General features: G+C 37.6%; 1 pseudogene; it reads right to left on the bottom strand.

The window, feature by feature from the left end:
- Nucleotides 1–124, bottom strand: LOC129499270 (U2 spliceosomal RNA; annotated as a pseudogene).
- Nucleotides 125–16014: the final 15890 nt, after the last annotated feature.

The raw sequence follows: 16014 nt of genomic DNA, 5'->3' as shown, positions 1-16014 counted from the left end.
CATTGTTAGAGCCCCCTCCTTACCAAAAAAAAAAAAATCCTTAACACTATTTCTTCTTAAAAAAAAAAAAAAGTGATAAGAACAGATACTACACTTGATCTTAGCCAAAAGGCCGAGAGGGAAGGGAGAAGAAATGTGTGAGAAATATCAGAAAGGGAGACAGAACATAAAGACCTCTAACTCTGGGAAATGAACTAGGGGTGGTGGAGGGGGAGGAGGGCGGGGGGTGGGGGTGAATGGGTGACGGGCACTGAGGGGGACACTTGACGGGATGAGCACTGGGTGTTATTCTGTATGTTGGTAAATTAAACACCAATAAAAATTAATTTATAAAAAAAAAAAAAAAAGACCTAAAGAACATTTATTTGTTTTTCACTAAGACTTTTCTTGAAGATGCAACTAAACTGTCTCCACTCCCACCCCAACTTGAAGAAGGATTAGTGCAGTGAATGTTATAAAGCAGATATGGAGAGTTTGAAGGATTGGAACCAAAATTAACTGAAAAAAACAACTTCCATCTAAATTATAAAAATGCTTACATTAAAGAAGAGGGGGAAAAGAGGGCCATGGGGGTTTCAGATTGACCAAGATCCTCACATTTCATCTACTCCATGCAATCCTGGCTGTGGTATACCACAATGGAAACAGGATTGCTGTAACACAAAACTTCCACTGTAGCACAGTGTATATGCCAGTGTTCAAGCCCACCCCCAACCCCCCATGCTTCCAGCTCAGCTATTTCCGGGCCTCCCCACGAAGACACATGTAGATCTTTTCTTTAATCCAGACTTTGTTATAAGGCTGGTATGCCTGGATATCAGCTCCATAAACAAGGCAGCTGAGGTCTACCAAATCATGGGTAAAATCAACCAACTTACTGATATCATATGTGATAGAGGGGCTCTTCAGATGATCTCCATAATTTTACAAATGCAGTCAATGGATTCCTTCACAGAGTCATAGCATAAATCCTGCCTTCTGGCCTCTTGGGGGGCTGTTCAGCAAAATGGTGTGAAACTTGGCCCCAAATTCACCTGCTGCCAATACTACCTACACCACCAGTGCAACACTATTTCTTTAATATGATTAAATATGTTTTCAGTATTTACTAAATTTACCTTGTTGTTCCATTACATTTTTTATTAAATTGATTTATTTGAATCAGGATTCAAATAAAGTCCACATATCACATTTGGTGTTTCCTAAAATTCTTTAAATCTGTAACCCTTTCCCTCCCTCTCTCTCTTTTTTTTAAATGCACTTATTTATTGAAGAAACTGGATCTTGTGCCCCATTGCATATTTTACACTCTGGGATTGGCCAGTTGCATCTCTGTGGTGTCATTTGACATGTTCATCTGTGTATTTCCTATTAGCTGGTAGTTATATTGAGATGCTTGATGATATTCAAGTCCAATTTTTTGGTAGAACATTTCATAAGTGATGCTGTGGACTCATTATTATATCATATCAAGGGCATATGATGTTTGATGCACTATCTTTTCATTGTATTGTATTGTATCTTGTTTCATTTTTTGTAATGTGAAGATTCACCAGAGGTTTCAAATATTGTCGGCCTGATCTATGCATCATTCCACAGATGGCTTTAGCCACCCTGGATGACCATTGTCTGGAGCTATTATTTCATTAGGGGCTACAAAATATAGATACTCTGATTCAATCATCCCTTCTGTAATTACTAAGAGGAATTCTTCTATAAAGAAGAATTATTTTTTGTCAATTATTTGATTACACTGGAATATAGTTAATACAGGAAAGGTGGGATAATTTCCCCCCTTTGTCAAATTTTAGAATGAGAGGTTGGTGCCCTAAAAGACTTTCAAATGGAACCAGTGATTTTTTTTTAAATATATCATTATGACCTCATAGATTTTTTAACCTGGTGTGACATGTATGTTTGTATATTTTTTGTATTTGAGTGTAATTGACACAGACTATTCTTTTAGTTTCAGTGCACAAGACAAGAAATAATAAGTGTTGGGGAGGATGTGGAGAAAAAGGGTACATAGTCGGTGGGAATGTAAATTGTTAAAGCCACTGAGGAAAACAGTGTGACTTCATAGTTTTTTTTTTTTTTAAAGATGTGTTGGATGTGTTTTTATCTATTAGAGTTATACTTTTTGATGCATGGACGATCTCATCTTTGGCCACTGGGAGTCCCTTATTTATTATCTCTTGACATGACCCAGTGAATGTGGATAGCATTCTGGAATGATAGGATGTTCTAGGCTTATATAAAGTTACTGTACCAGACCTGAAATCAGCCATCTTTCCAAGGATTTCAGGAGTGTTTTGTGGAAATGGTATTTAGAAACCACAATCTGTACACTAGGGGCACTCCTTGTCCCTGAGGTAGTTATTGCTTCTAAATCTTTTGTGTGAAGAGAGTTAGGTAATAATTTTTTAAAATTCATTACATCATGAGTATATTTGATTTTTCAAATGCAAGTCTATGAACCTCATTGCCCTGTATTTCCTTTAACCATATTTCAGGATTTTATAAGATTCAGCTTAGGAAAAATTGAGTTTATGATATTTAGTTTGAATTTAATGAGATATAGTTATGTGATTTTACAGTCACTTTTGTGCAGTTAAGCCATTGCTAACCATCAGTGTATGAATTACTTTATGGTTCCTGGAAGCAGAAACATGGATCCTAGCATTAGAACTAGGAGTGCAATATATGGAATCGGAAGCTGATCTCTGGAAAATTCTTTCAGTCATCAGACGTATTTAATTGTTAGTGGAGAATTCAGTTCTCATCAACACCATTTTAAAAATGGAAATGCTCTGCTGTCAGAGAATATATTTGATAATATATACAAATGATATATACAAATGATGACACTAGCAAATTAAAAAGCAGCATACATTTAAAAGACTTATGGTAATCATGCAAAATAGAACTTATCAAAATTCTTGTGTTTGTAGGACACAAACTTACAATAGAACTACAGACAACAAAAACATATTTCTGTAACATTGCATAGTTCCCGCATTCCAGCTATCAATAATAAAAAATTTTGATTCTAGAAAATATTATATTATCTTTCTATTCTCACTACAAAGGTTGATATTAGAAAGTGTTCTTATATAAAGAGATGATTAAAAATTAATTTATAGTAATAAAGAAGGCAAATATTATAAAAGTATCTTAGGCAGTTAATTAATAAGGATTTGCTTTTTTTCAGGTTCTTATGGTTGAATATTTGTTAGCTATTTAAACTTTTTTGTGATTTCTCTTTTTGATATAAACAAATATGCACTTCTGTACCTAATTTTGTATTTTTAATGATATATTGTTATTTTTTAAATTAAGCCCTTCAAATTGTAGAGACCTCAGACTCCACGAAATCTGGAGCTGCCAAGTGCTGGTTATTCTTTCTTTATCCTCTTTTCCTCTTAAACAATTTTTAAAATTCAAATATAATTAACATATGGTGTTATATCAGCTTCAAGTGTACAATATAATGATTCGACAGTTCTATAATTACTCAGTGCTCATAATAAGAAGTGTACTCTTAATTCCCTTCACTTACTCACTTATTTCACTTAGTCACCCCCTTCCCCCTGGGCAATCACCAGTTTGTTTTCTAAACTTAAAAGTCAGTTTTTTGTTTGTATTTTTTTGTTGCTGTTCATTGTTTTGTTTCTTAAATTTCACATGAGTGAAATCAAATGGTATTTGTCTTTCTCTGGCTGACTTATTTCACTTAGCATTATACCCTCTGAATCCATTCATGTTGTTGAAAATGGCAAAATTTCATTCTTTTTATGGCTGAATAATATTCATATTATATGAATATATGATATAAATGAATATATGATTATATATTATATACATTATACACACACACACACACACACACACACCACATCTTCTTGATCTATTCATCAGTGGATGGGCGCTTAGTTTGCTTCCATATCTTGGCTATTGTAGATACTGCTGCACTAAACAGAAAGATATCTGTATCTTTTTGAATTAGTAATCAGTATTTTAATTTTCTCTGAGTTGTTCTTTATTTAGCATCTCCTAATTTTAGCCTTTCTCTGTTCTGTGCCCTGGGACCCATAGATTGCCCTACCTGGGCCTATGTGCTGTGCTTTTTAACTTCTAGATGGGTTGAAACAGAAAGGTACCAGCTAGAGTTGAAAAGGAAAGAAAAGAGATAAGTTGGGATATTCATTTTTTTTTTTCGCGTTTTTCATGTCTCACTATTGTTGGAACAGTGAAAACACTTCCCTAAGGCGTCAGGACTACTTGGTGGAAGGCTTTTGTTCTGTGGTTTCAGCTCTTTCGGGGCTGCAATATCATCATCTTCTTCCTTTTTCCCTTCAGGCCTTGAATGTAGTGACTTTCTCCAAGATGCCTCACCATCCTTGTTGATTTCCTTAATCCTGTTGGAGATGTATTTTTTTAATTAAAAAAATATTTTATTTGTTTATTTACGAGAGAGATAGAGAGAGAAAGAGAGAGATTGAGAGCAAATGCAAGCAAGGGGAGAGCCAGAGGGAGAGAGAGAATCCCAAGCCGACTCCCTGCCGAGCATGGGGCCCCTTCCCTGGGGCTCAGTCCCACAATCCTGAGATCAAGCCTGAACCAAAACTATAAGTTATTTCCCCACAAACTGAGCCATCCAGGCACCCCCCTGTTTAAGATTTAAGTAATAGTTCTCTTGTTAGGTTCTTTCAAGTACACTTTTTTGAGTTTGCCATTTGATTTCTGCTGGTGCTGAGGTAGGTTTTGAGGTTAAAGGCAAGCAGGGAAGGCTTGGATGGGAAGTTCGTCAAAGCTTATTGGCTCCCTTTGATTACATGGTACTTTAGCTTGCACTTCCCTTTTTGTCTGAAAGCTGTGCTGTATCCAGACCTTGCTTAGGGGATGGGACCCTTTGCCAAGGCAGCAATCTCCTGCACTTAGGTTTTAGGTTTCTTTCTTCCCTTTTTTTTAAAAAAATATTTTATTTATTTATTCCTGAGAGACACAGAGAGAGAGGCAGAGACACAGGCAGAGGGAGAAGCAGGCTCCCTTTGGGGATCCCCATGCGGGACTCGATCCCAGGATGCCAGGATCATGACCTGAGCGAAAGGCAGACACTCAACCCCTGAGCCACTCAGGTGCTGCAGGTTTTAGGTTTCATTGGGATACCACATACCGACTTTCTCTAAAGGGTATGACTTCTTCTAGGGGTGTCAACACTGAGCAGCATATGAGAGCTTGATTCCCTGAGACATCTGTATTCTATCCTCTCCAGTGGTGAGAATTCCTCACCGTCTGTTGCTTGCTGCTCACATAGGTAAATCCCTGTCTTTCCTCCTCCTCTATTATCTTTAGTATAATATGTGCAGCACATTTCAGCATTTATTTTATATACAGAGAGCATATTATTTCAAGTAATTTATGTTTTACATCGTAGAAAAATCTATGGGGCAAGATACTGAGGATCAGAATGAAATAGGTAAAAGGAAAAATTGTAAGAAGAATCATACAAATTAAAATTCTGTTATTATGCCCCCAGACCACCCAGAATTGTCACAGAGTGTTTACTAGTGTGGTATGAATGTTTCCTGGAGCCTACTTGGGGCAGATCTTGACCTCCTTACTTTCAGATTCATTCTTTTATCTTTCCCTGCTCAGTTCTGTATGACAAGAAACTATTTCTCAGACCTCTAGCATCTTTGTAGGTTTGGCCAGTAGGGTACACTGGTATAAAGGAGACATAAAAAGGGAAGAAGGCTTGTCTCTTCTTTGCTTTAGGTGGCATCTCTGGCAGCATCTTTGTGCCTCCTGTGTGGATCCAGATCCTTCCAGGAAATGTCTCTATAGCCCCATTGGAAAGGCCCACTATGGTTCCACCTTATACCCAGTGACCTCAGCTTCTGGATTTGGGAGTACAGTCCCCTCCCTGTGTTTCTCTAGGCAGCAGCATCTTATTCCCATTACCAATCTTTGCCATGTCTCATCATCTTCTGTTCAGCCTCTTAGATTTTCCATCACTGGTTTAATAAGTTCCTTAGATTAAATTCTATCTGTTTGAAATACCTCAAGTGGTTTCTGCTTTCTGACTGAAATCCAAATCATAGGTCATGTTTCTGCCTAATGGGAGAATTTGTTTTTAGCTAAAACCCATCTTTGTCAGAGATTGTTTGCATGTAACAAAGAGCAACCTAATCAATCTAATTTAAGTAAAAGGAGATTTATTGCAAGTATTCACTGCTCATGAAATCCAAGATTTATTTCAAGAACACAGAAAATGAAATCTGTTCTAGTCTCAACTCTAGGCAGGCTTAACCCTCGGATGATAGTTCATTTAAGTAGATCAAAATAAGGCATATTTGACTATTTTACTACAATCTCAGCTCAATTTTACAAGGCTCCTGGAGAAAACCCTTCCCTCTCTTCAGTCCATGGTTAGTTTCAAGCAGTGTTCTTGACAAGGGGAAAAACATAGTTATGTAACTACATTATTTATCATCAACTTTGACTTCAACAGAGACTATGGGAGAGAAAAAAGATCAATGGTACCCAGAAGACTCTCCATAATACAGGCTTCTGTTAACTCTCAAATTTCCAGTTCCTTTGCTTTGCTGACTTTGTTTTGTTCTATGTAATTAACTCCTGTCTTACATCTTCTCAGACTTCTTTTCAATTTTCTTTTTACCTTATTCTCATGAAATTTTTCTAGAACTCATGCAATTTTTCTTTAGTGTGGGGACAGAGTCCTGTGTCCAGGACAAAAAAAAAGGGGGCAGGGGAGGGAAGTTATGCACAGACCTCCTAATCCATTTGGTCAAACTGTGGCTATGATTGTGAGGTCATTCATGTAAACATTCTCCAGTTCCCCCTTTATTAGTTCGGCCGTTTCCATAATGTTTGAGGAACTTGAAAATGTCCTCAATTTCACTATCCATATTTTATATTTAATCATACTCTCTTCTAATGAAATAGCTTCCTTTTCTGATCTATACTGTTTTCTCAAATTATGTTGTAGAATGGGTCAGAAGCAGGCTGTCCTAGGGGACTTCAGCAGGAGAGGTCTGTGATTTTCATTGCAGTTGTCTACCATTAATGTGTCTGTGCTCCAGTCTTCCTCCAGTTCTGGCTCTTAGTTTTTAAGATCTGATAGAGCAATAGTAGACAGCCTGGGATCAAAAGTATGGGAAAGAGGCTCCTCATTCATCACTCTGCTCTCATCTCTTAACTGATACCTAGATGGTCATAGATTTGATCATGATATTTATATTTTGCCCATTCCTTCCCTTGACATCATGAGGACTGATTTTTTTCTCTATATACTTTAAGAAACAGATGAGATCGGGCGCGTTCAGGGTGGTATGGCCGTAGACTACTTTAAGAAACAAGAATAAATATTCCAACACCAGTCACTGCAACAAGAAGAGTATTGTTACTTTTAATAAAAATACCTCACAGAATGTATAATTTCATGTTGGCTAGCTGTCATAGTCTTGCTGAACATCCATTCTCTTCTTTACCTTCTTGCACATGTATTGGTCCAGATATGCTTTCCAGAATGCTGCCAAGGAAGGGAATGTAAAACTGATTACCTCGGGGTAGGGGAAGGGGGACTGACCTGTACAGTCCTTGAACCCATTATGACCACAGTTTGTTTGGATCTGTTTTTGAGGTTCTGCAGGAAGATAAAGCTGCTAATCAAAATTATTACTACTAATCATTTATTGGTCAGTCCATACATGTTAAATAATTGTGCAACTAATCATTAGTGACCAAGGTAAGGGCAGTGAGGTCTACTGATGGCTGAATCACAGGTAGTGGAAAGGTCTGGAAACAACTGCAATCCTTAAACTTTGATAAGGATCACATGTGGACCAGGGACCCAGCCAGTAGACATTACTAAAGAACAAGGAACTAGGTAAGGCGACCTTCGTGATTGTAGCTCTCACTGAGGTGCTGCCTTCATATGTCTTTGGATGGAGAAGTAGAACCATTTTCCAGGTTATATAAGTCTACATGTATCATGGCAAAATGGCCACGTAGGACTGCTATCATACATATTTGCAATGGCAAAGTCAAACTTGTTTGTGTATGTAAACAGTTAAACAGAATGGACTTCAATGAGAGATTATGTGGTAATTAGGGTGATATGTGTGCACATATGATATGGTTTTCTAAAAAGTATTTGTAAGGGTAGGAAGAATAGAGGGCCTTCCTACCCCAAACAGGGTAAGGCCCCTTCCTTACCTACCATATCTAGCCTCAACATCAGAGCAGGACTAAATGTAAATGTAGATCATAGTGGAATTTGGGTGAAAGTTTAGTTATAGATCAGTTTAGATGAGCTAGAGAAGAAATGGATTGGGAACCACATCCTACTTATGTGTAGAAATAAAGGGACAATTCCTATATAGCAAGATACTCAATAGACATATCTCTGCCAAGTATTTTGACTGATCCTACTTATGTGTAGAAATAAAGGGACAATTCCTATATAGCAAGATACTCAATAGACATATCTCTGCCAAGTATTTTGACTGAAAGCAAAGCCTCCCTAAAAATCAGCTGATGCACAACCCCACCTCCTTCATGAAAAGCCAGCAATTAGAGTGATTTCAGATAGGCCCTGAGAATTCTCTGTACTGAGTAACCAGGAATCTGGTATGTAATAAAATGGAAATTTAGAGCCTATGAAAATCTTCATGGAACATTAAAAAAAAAAGAAGGGCCAAAGAATATGGAAGCAAAAATCTGAATTGTATCAGAGCAGAGATATTTTACTTACGAGATGACGAAATGTTTCCACCAGCTTGTTATCAGGCTGAAGTTAGATGTTACCGTCAGATACCTGATGCATAATATTTATAGTTTGTGGTAGATCCTGATACATAATTTTACTATCTCTTTTAGCATTGTTTCCTATATGGGTTCAGACACTTGTGATTCATTAGTTTTACTGCCTTCACAAAATCCTGAGTTAAGAAACGCATCCAGTGTTGTTGAAGATAGAGATCAGTACCAGATGATCTTGGGACATGTCAGTGAAGAATTTGACTGTCAGTGTGCTGAGCCCGGATTGGGAGCACCCCACAGAAAATGCTATAGTGTGGCTTTTTTTCAGATTGTGCGTTTCACGAGTCACATATAGGACTCTAAGGAGAAACAAGTTTCCATTGGAACTAGTGGCTAAAAAGAGCTGTAAGTTATAACAAAAGGATGCTGTTTAGTTTTAAAGAATGACTGCACATGGAGTTATTTGTGCATACTGCCTAAAAGAACCTAGCTCAATCACTTCACAGCTCTGTGACCTTAGACTGGGTATTTAGCCATTTGAGTCCTCAGTTTCCTTGTTTGTAAATGAAGGAGGAGTATAATAACTCTTTATGAGTTGTTATCAGGATTTGATGAGATGGTATGTGAAAAACACTTGGAAAGAGCATTCGATAAATATTAGCTAATATAATTAACTTTTAATGTTGAAAATAAATAATTATATCAATAATCAATCTTATTGGAATAAAGGCTGATATGGAGTTAAGACTAGTGGATATGAGTTTGAAGCATGGCTTTTAGTCACGACTCTGACAATTGTGCTTCAAGTGAGTTACAGAATTTTAGAGTTGGGATGTGGAAGTGATTTTGAGATTATCTTATTGAATTTCCTCAATTTATGTGAAGAAATCAAGGCCAGAGTATTCATGCTTAAGGCCACACAGCTAGTTGGTAGCAGCATGCATTCCATTCTACTGCTCCTCTTAAATGAACTTGGTCCTTAGTTTCTTTATGCAGAAATCAAGGTATTGAACTGTGTTTTAATGTCACCCCAAATTCAAGTAAAGTATAGATTCTTTAAAGTTCATATTATTAATGGTTTAAAAATATTAATGTATATAAATCCAGAAACATGTTTATTCTACAATACAGCCATTTCACTTCTATGCATATATCCAACAGAAATGTATATGCTAAAAGATACGCACTGGAATGTACATAAGAGTGCTATTTGTATTAGCCCCAAACTGGAAACTACTTAAATGCTCATCAACAGTTGAATGAGTAAGGAAACTGGCACATTCACACAATGGGAGATGAGTAACCTACAGTTGCCTACAACACTAGGCAATCTCACCAGTGCAGTGTTGAATGAAAATTACACACAAAGAGTTCCCATTATGCGGTTCTGTTTATAGAGTCTAAAAAGAAGCAAAGCACACTATGCTGTTAGAATTGGAGATGGTGATTATTCTTGTGGGGATAGTAACTGGGAAAGGATACAAAAGGATTTTTGAGGTGTTGGTAATGTTTTGTTTATTGCTCTGAGTTCTGGTTGCTCAGATGTGTGAAGATGTGACAATTTGGTGCACTTTACACCCACGATATGTGTGCTTCTCTGTGGTATATTATCCTTCCATAAAAAATAAAATGAACACCATGTGAGATGCACAAAAACATTTGAGCGTCACCTGTTGTCAGCCACTCATTCAGGTGCTGGGGACGATATACTGAACAAAGGTGGCAGTATTTCTGCCCTCATGGAGGTAACTTTTAGTGTGGAGTAGACGAGTCAGAAATGTGCAGCGAAGGAAAGCTAATGTCATTGCAAAAGAGTAATTGGTCAGGAATTACTGCAAATGCAGTAACTTGGTAGCTACTTGAGAGTTGCCATAATTGTCTTTCAATTTCTGGCTAAACATTTGATAGGGTATCATCTTTCATTCTGTCTCTGAGACGTTCTTTTAAAAATTATTTTTTTAAAAAATCTGTAATGTCTTCTCTTTACTTGTCTGCTGATTTCCAAGTGGTTTTAGACTCATTTTTCATCAGTATGTCAATGGGCATGTGCCCATTACCACAAAGTGTTCCCTTCTGATAAAGGAATAGAAATACAGCAAGCTACAGAGCTATATGGGACTTATTACAGCCATTTAAGTAAGCTAAGCAATGATCTGTTTACAAAGGAAAGACCATTTGCTTTCTAAGATCTATTGCCCATTTAGTGACCTCACTGACAAATGTAACATTATTCAATATTATTGTCGCATGTTTCCAAAGTTGTACTTTAATTGCCTTTCAGACAAAAAGGATGCTTTAATTATTATGCCTAATTGTGCAGAGAGAACAATCACAAAAACAAGGGTGTGCATTGATGTTCCAATGTGCTTTTATGGAATAAATGAAGTCCAAGAATCAAAAGAAAAATGCTGAGAAACAAATGAAGAACTCTTTGGGAATGTGCATCCTTTTATTGGAACCTCCTATAAGCACCCTGAGAGAAGCAAAGAAAGATGCTAATTGGAGGAGAAAATACAGTGTGCTTTGCTTGATCACGTCTGGTTGTGTCAAAATGTCCCTGTGGACTGAGGGGATGCATAAAGCCTCTAGCTTGAGTTTTTAATGAAGTTTATGGCATTACTTAAAGTTTTATGAGTACTGTGTTACTTAATAATGATTCCTTTGATGGGACTTATGGTGGACATCTTTTCAGTGGTTATCTCAGTCCCGTGTTTTCTGGTAGTAGTCCCTCCCTCTCACCTCAGGCAATAGTGGATGTGGAGCCCCCACTTTAGCCATTTTGCGTAGTGTGGCTCTGACCACAGGTTACAGCTGATTAGAGGAGGGAAGAGTACACATTTCAGTCCAAGCACCTTTCCTGGACTGTGGCCACAGTTGACTGATCAAGAAGTGGACATTTGACCCAAGCCTGGCTAACTCTTTCCCCAGTAATTTCAAGTTGGGTCTTAGAGAGGAGTTGGTCCCTCTTTGGATGGTATATATGTGTGGTTGCTGTTTGTAGAAACCCCCTCTGTCATGGGCCACACTCTGTAATGGAAGTGAATGATGCAGGTATATGGTGGGGAGTAGAATTGGGAGGTCATTCCAATCCTACTTTCCATTCATTCACAGGGCCAAGGAGGCATTCCTGTTCTGGGATTCCATGAGAGCATTCATTACCCTTAAGTGGCAGAGTGGATTTCTGTACCTGCTATCGACAGCCCTACCTACTATAATCCCCTTGCTTTACACTGACTTCAGCAGACCATATTATATGGGTTATTACTGCGATATAATCTGGTAAGACAGCCATACTCTCTTTAGGAATAAAATAGTTCTAAATGAATATAATTAATGAAGGAGTAAACAAATACTTTATAATTCCTAAAATAAGTTTAAATTTCATTTTATTCTTGGAATTATGTTTCACTGAATGATGGACTAGTTATAGAAATAGTTCCATTTTATTTCTTATTTATTTATTCTTAGAGATTTTATTTATTCATGAGAAACAGAGAGAGAAAGACAGGCAGAGACACAGGCAGAGAGGGAGAAGCAGGCTTTATGCAGGGAGCCGGGTATGGGACTTGATCCTGGCACTCCAGGATCATACCCTGGGCCGAAGGCAGACACCAAACCACTGGGCCACCCAGGCGTGCCTTGTTCCATTTTAAAAGTTGAAGGGGCTCTCCACTCTGGATTTCTTTCTGGAAGAAGAAACTGGGACCTAGAAACAAACCTACCCAAACTCTACAGCTTATCAGTTCTAGTAGGGCCTTCCCATTTGGGGCAGTAAAAAGATTGTAGGTAGGCACTACAGAATCTGAGCCTAAAGGCAGAGTGCTAACTTCCTGAGAGAATGGAAGTGGGGGTTGCTGAGGCACTGGGCAGCATTTCTCTGGAGTGTTGGAAGAATGGAGTAACAAATTCAGTATCACGTCCCCAAACACCAGATTCCATTGCACACCCCCTTTTGTTGTCCAATCCATCCTGCAACTGTGTCTTGGCGGAGACTTCAGAAATCTGCATTTTGCAGTTGCCACGTCCTTCCCTCTATCTTCTAAACTCAGAACCCTTCCTTCTTCCCATCATTCACTAGTGTTCCACTTCCTTGGGGGAATCGTTAGGTTAGGACAGAGTGGACAACCTTCAGGGGAAGATATCTTTGTTATCAGCCATCAGAAAAAGGTGCAACTTGGTGAGACTGCCCATAGGGTGTGGACCATGATGCATGTTGAAAGACTATATTCTCAAAAGGGAAATAACTCAAGAAATATTGTAATGATCTCAATCTAGTCAGAAGTGATGGAGAACTAACCTTTTTTTTTCTGATACACTGACATAATAAATGTGGTTTATGATTTCTTTAAATTTACATAGTACTCCAACATATTAATACCCTGTGAACTGAAAAAAACACACATAAATTTACAGTAGTATTATTTATGCATTTTGCACATTTTTTTGGGTGACAGAGGCTACCTCTCTGAATTTCTACCTCATTTCTTATGTGGGCAAATTATTGACTTCTCTATATCTCACTCATTTCATCTTTTTAAAGGGGAAATGGGCTTATATATACGCAGTTGTTTGGCTTAAATAAGAAACTGCCCACGCAGAATCTCGCACCATTAAGTATTTCACTATATGTTAGTTATTAAACCCGAGGAAGGATAATTTCCTTGAAAAGGTAAAATCAAAGATTTTATTTAACTCATTATTAAATGAGTACAACTGGTTCAAAGGGGGGAATCCAAAGCATCAGAGTCACTTATGCATTAGGGATATTGAAATTAGCTGCTCTAAGCGGTGCCTAGTTTTCCATTGGAGGAACCAAGTAATCTTTTTAGCCTGTTCCAAATTTCCTGACATTGCTGTAATTATTATTAATTCATCCTAGCTGAATTTACCCACTCATGCCCACTTATCAGAAAGGACTCTACTTTTGATGTATAAATCTCATGTGCCCCAAGCCCACATTTACAATATAAACATTCCTGCCCATTCTAGGTAGATTTTGCAATAGAGTTCCACTATTACAACTCCTTATAATCAAGCCTTCAATTCTTGGTCATAATTTACCAGCTTGGATTAAAGTCAAAGGATAAAAAATATGTTGAGGCTTAAACAAGAGAGAAAAACGGAAGCGTTCATGCTGGCAGTTTACCCATTTAGAAAATGTCTGGGGCTATGAAAACCAAATCCACTGTTGGCAGTGCACGCTGAAGCAAGAAAGTCTATTTGGTGTGGGAAATAGTACTCAACATTTCATTTTCAGCAATTTAATCAAATCTCTCCTGCTCTCTCAAATATTTATTTAGTCTCCTATAATTTATGGTAACCATGGCACTTAGTATTACCCAGGTGTTAAATCTAATACAAAAAAGGTAAAAAGAATAGCAAAGAAGTATCAAGTGATGCCCAGGGGAACTTATTAACTGTATTTCATTGAAATAATCCAATTCACTGAATTGAGGCAGAACTCTTAAAAAAAAAAAAAGTACAACTTGAAAGGACTTGGCTCAAATTGGAGCAGGCACCTCACCTGCAAGCTGCCCAGATCATTAATTTGAATAATTTCTGTTGCACACTTCTGGGGTAGACTGCTTTATAGTCATTGGATTGGTTGTTACTTAGTCTTCTGCTGTGATATAATCAGGTTGACATTAGGATTTCTATTTGAAAGACGCACAAAGGGGCCAGTGACTTGCACAGGGGCATAGGCAAGACCACAGACACACTGTTCTATTTCAGATAATTTTTATCTCTTTTCTGTGAAACCTGAGATTTTCCCTGCTTAGAAACAGATCATTTCAGGTAGTTGGCCATGTTATCCTGAAGTACCCCTCTCCTATAATCTCTTATCCTCAGAAACTGCTGTATTTCATCCCTTATTCTCCACCAGTCACCACCAATTCCATGTTCCTTCTGGGTGCAAGTAGTCAGCTTGTGAATTTATTTAGTGAATGCTGCTTCACCATGTCTAAGAAGCATTTTAGAAACCCACAGAGGCTGGTAGGCCACCTGATGAGCCTGGGTGCATGCTAAAGGCTGACTAAAGAAGTGGATAGCACACACATGAGGTCAGGAGACTGGGTTCTACATCTGACTTTGCCATCACATGGCACAACATTGACCTCCTAATTTAAAATCTCTTTTCGGAGCACTTTTACCCCTCTGTGAACTGATTTAGGAGGATAAAAATGATTATAATGAACTCTCTGATATTAATATGTTAACATCACAATGTAAAGAGAGCACGGGCTTTGCGGGTTCAGATCTTGGCTCTGGTCTTAAGTAGCCACTATTTAGTAAATTAAAAAAATTACTAATGGCTCTGACTCTCTGTTTTCACACCTGTAAAATGATAGCATCACTATATCATAAGGCTGGTATAAAGATGATCCGTAATATGTTTAAATACCTGGAACAAAACACATGTACTCTCAATGATAGCTATTATTTTTACATATTACTTCAGGCCAACTCCCTTGCAAATTATGTATTCTTATTTTTCTTTATAATTTAATATTCAAATATTAGGGGAAGGACAGTGTGAAGGTTCAAATATGGCATACTGCTTTTATTTAGTTTTATAACCACATAAGCTGGGTATTTATTCATTTGGGCAGTGTTCATCCATATAGTGGATAAACCTACTTTCTATCTCAGCGGAGGGTTTTTTGTAATGTGTGAGCTACCCAGGTAAAATCTCCTCTAATTATGTAGAGATTGCACAATCATTTTGTTGACATCTTTAGCCAAGTGTGGACCATTCATTCAAATCAAATATTGCAGGAAATAGTATTATAAAGATAAATAAGAAGCAGTAGTGTGGATTGAAAGAGAGACTAGAAGGAAAGCAAAAAAGCCATAGTTTCTGGTTCACATTCAATGTTAATTGTAAATGTGACCTGGAAGCATCACTGAAGTTCTTTGGGGCCCTGTTTCATCTGTGGGGCAACTTGTTGAACCACATCACTTCTGAGGACAGTTGCATAGAGGCATCAGTGAGTCTATGCTACTTAGAAATCAATTACTAAAGCATAAAGAATAATTTCAGATTATTTGTGTTTTGGGTACTACTGTTTCCTTAATTAATAAGGAAATCAAGGATATTGACAGTTATTGCTAATAATGACAACCCCAGCATAGTGCTAGTGTACTGGCATTGGTGTGCTATAGGGCACTTTTTAAATTCATTGCGACATTTTGAAATACCTAGAAGGGCACTTGAGATAGACGTTA

The sequence above is a fragment of the Nyctereutes procyonoides genome, unplaced genomic scaffold (assembly GCF_905146905.1).
Source record: "Nyctereutes procyonoides isolate TBG_1078 unplaced genomic scaffold, NYPRO_anot_genome, whole genome shotgun sequence".
NCBI lineage: Eukaryota > Metazoa > Chordata > Mammalia > Carnivora > Canidae > Nyctereutes > Nyctereutes procyonoides.
The sequence above is the reverse complement of the archived record's forward strand: the minus strand, read 5'-3'. Positions and strand labels throughout refer to the sequence as shown.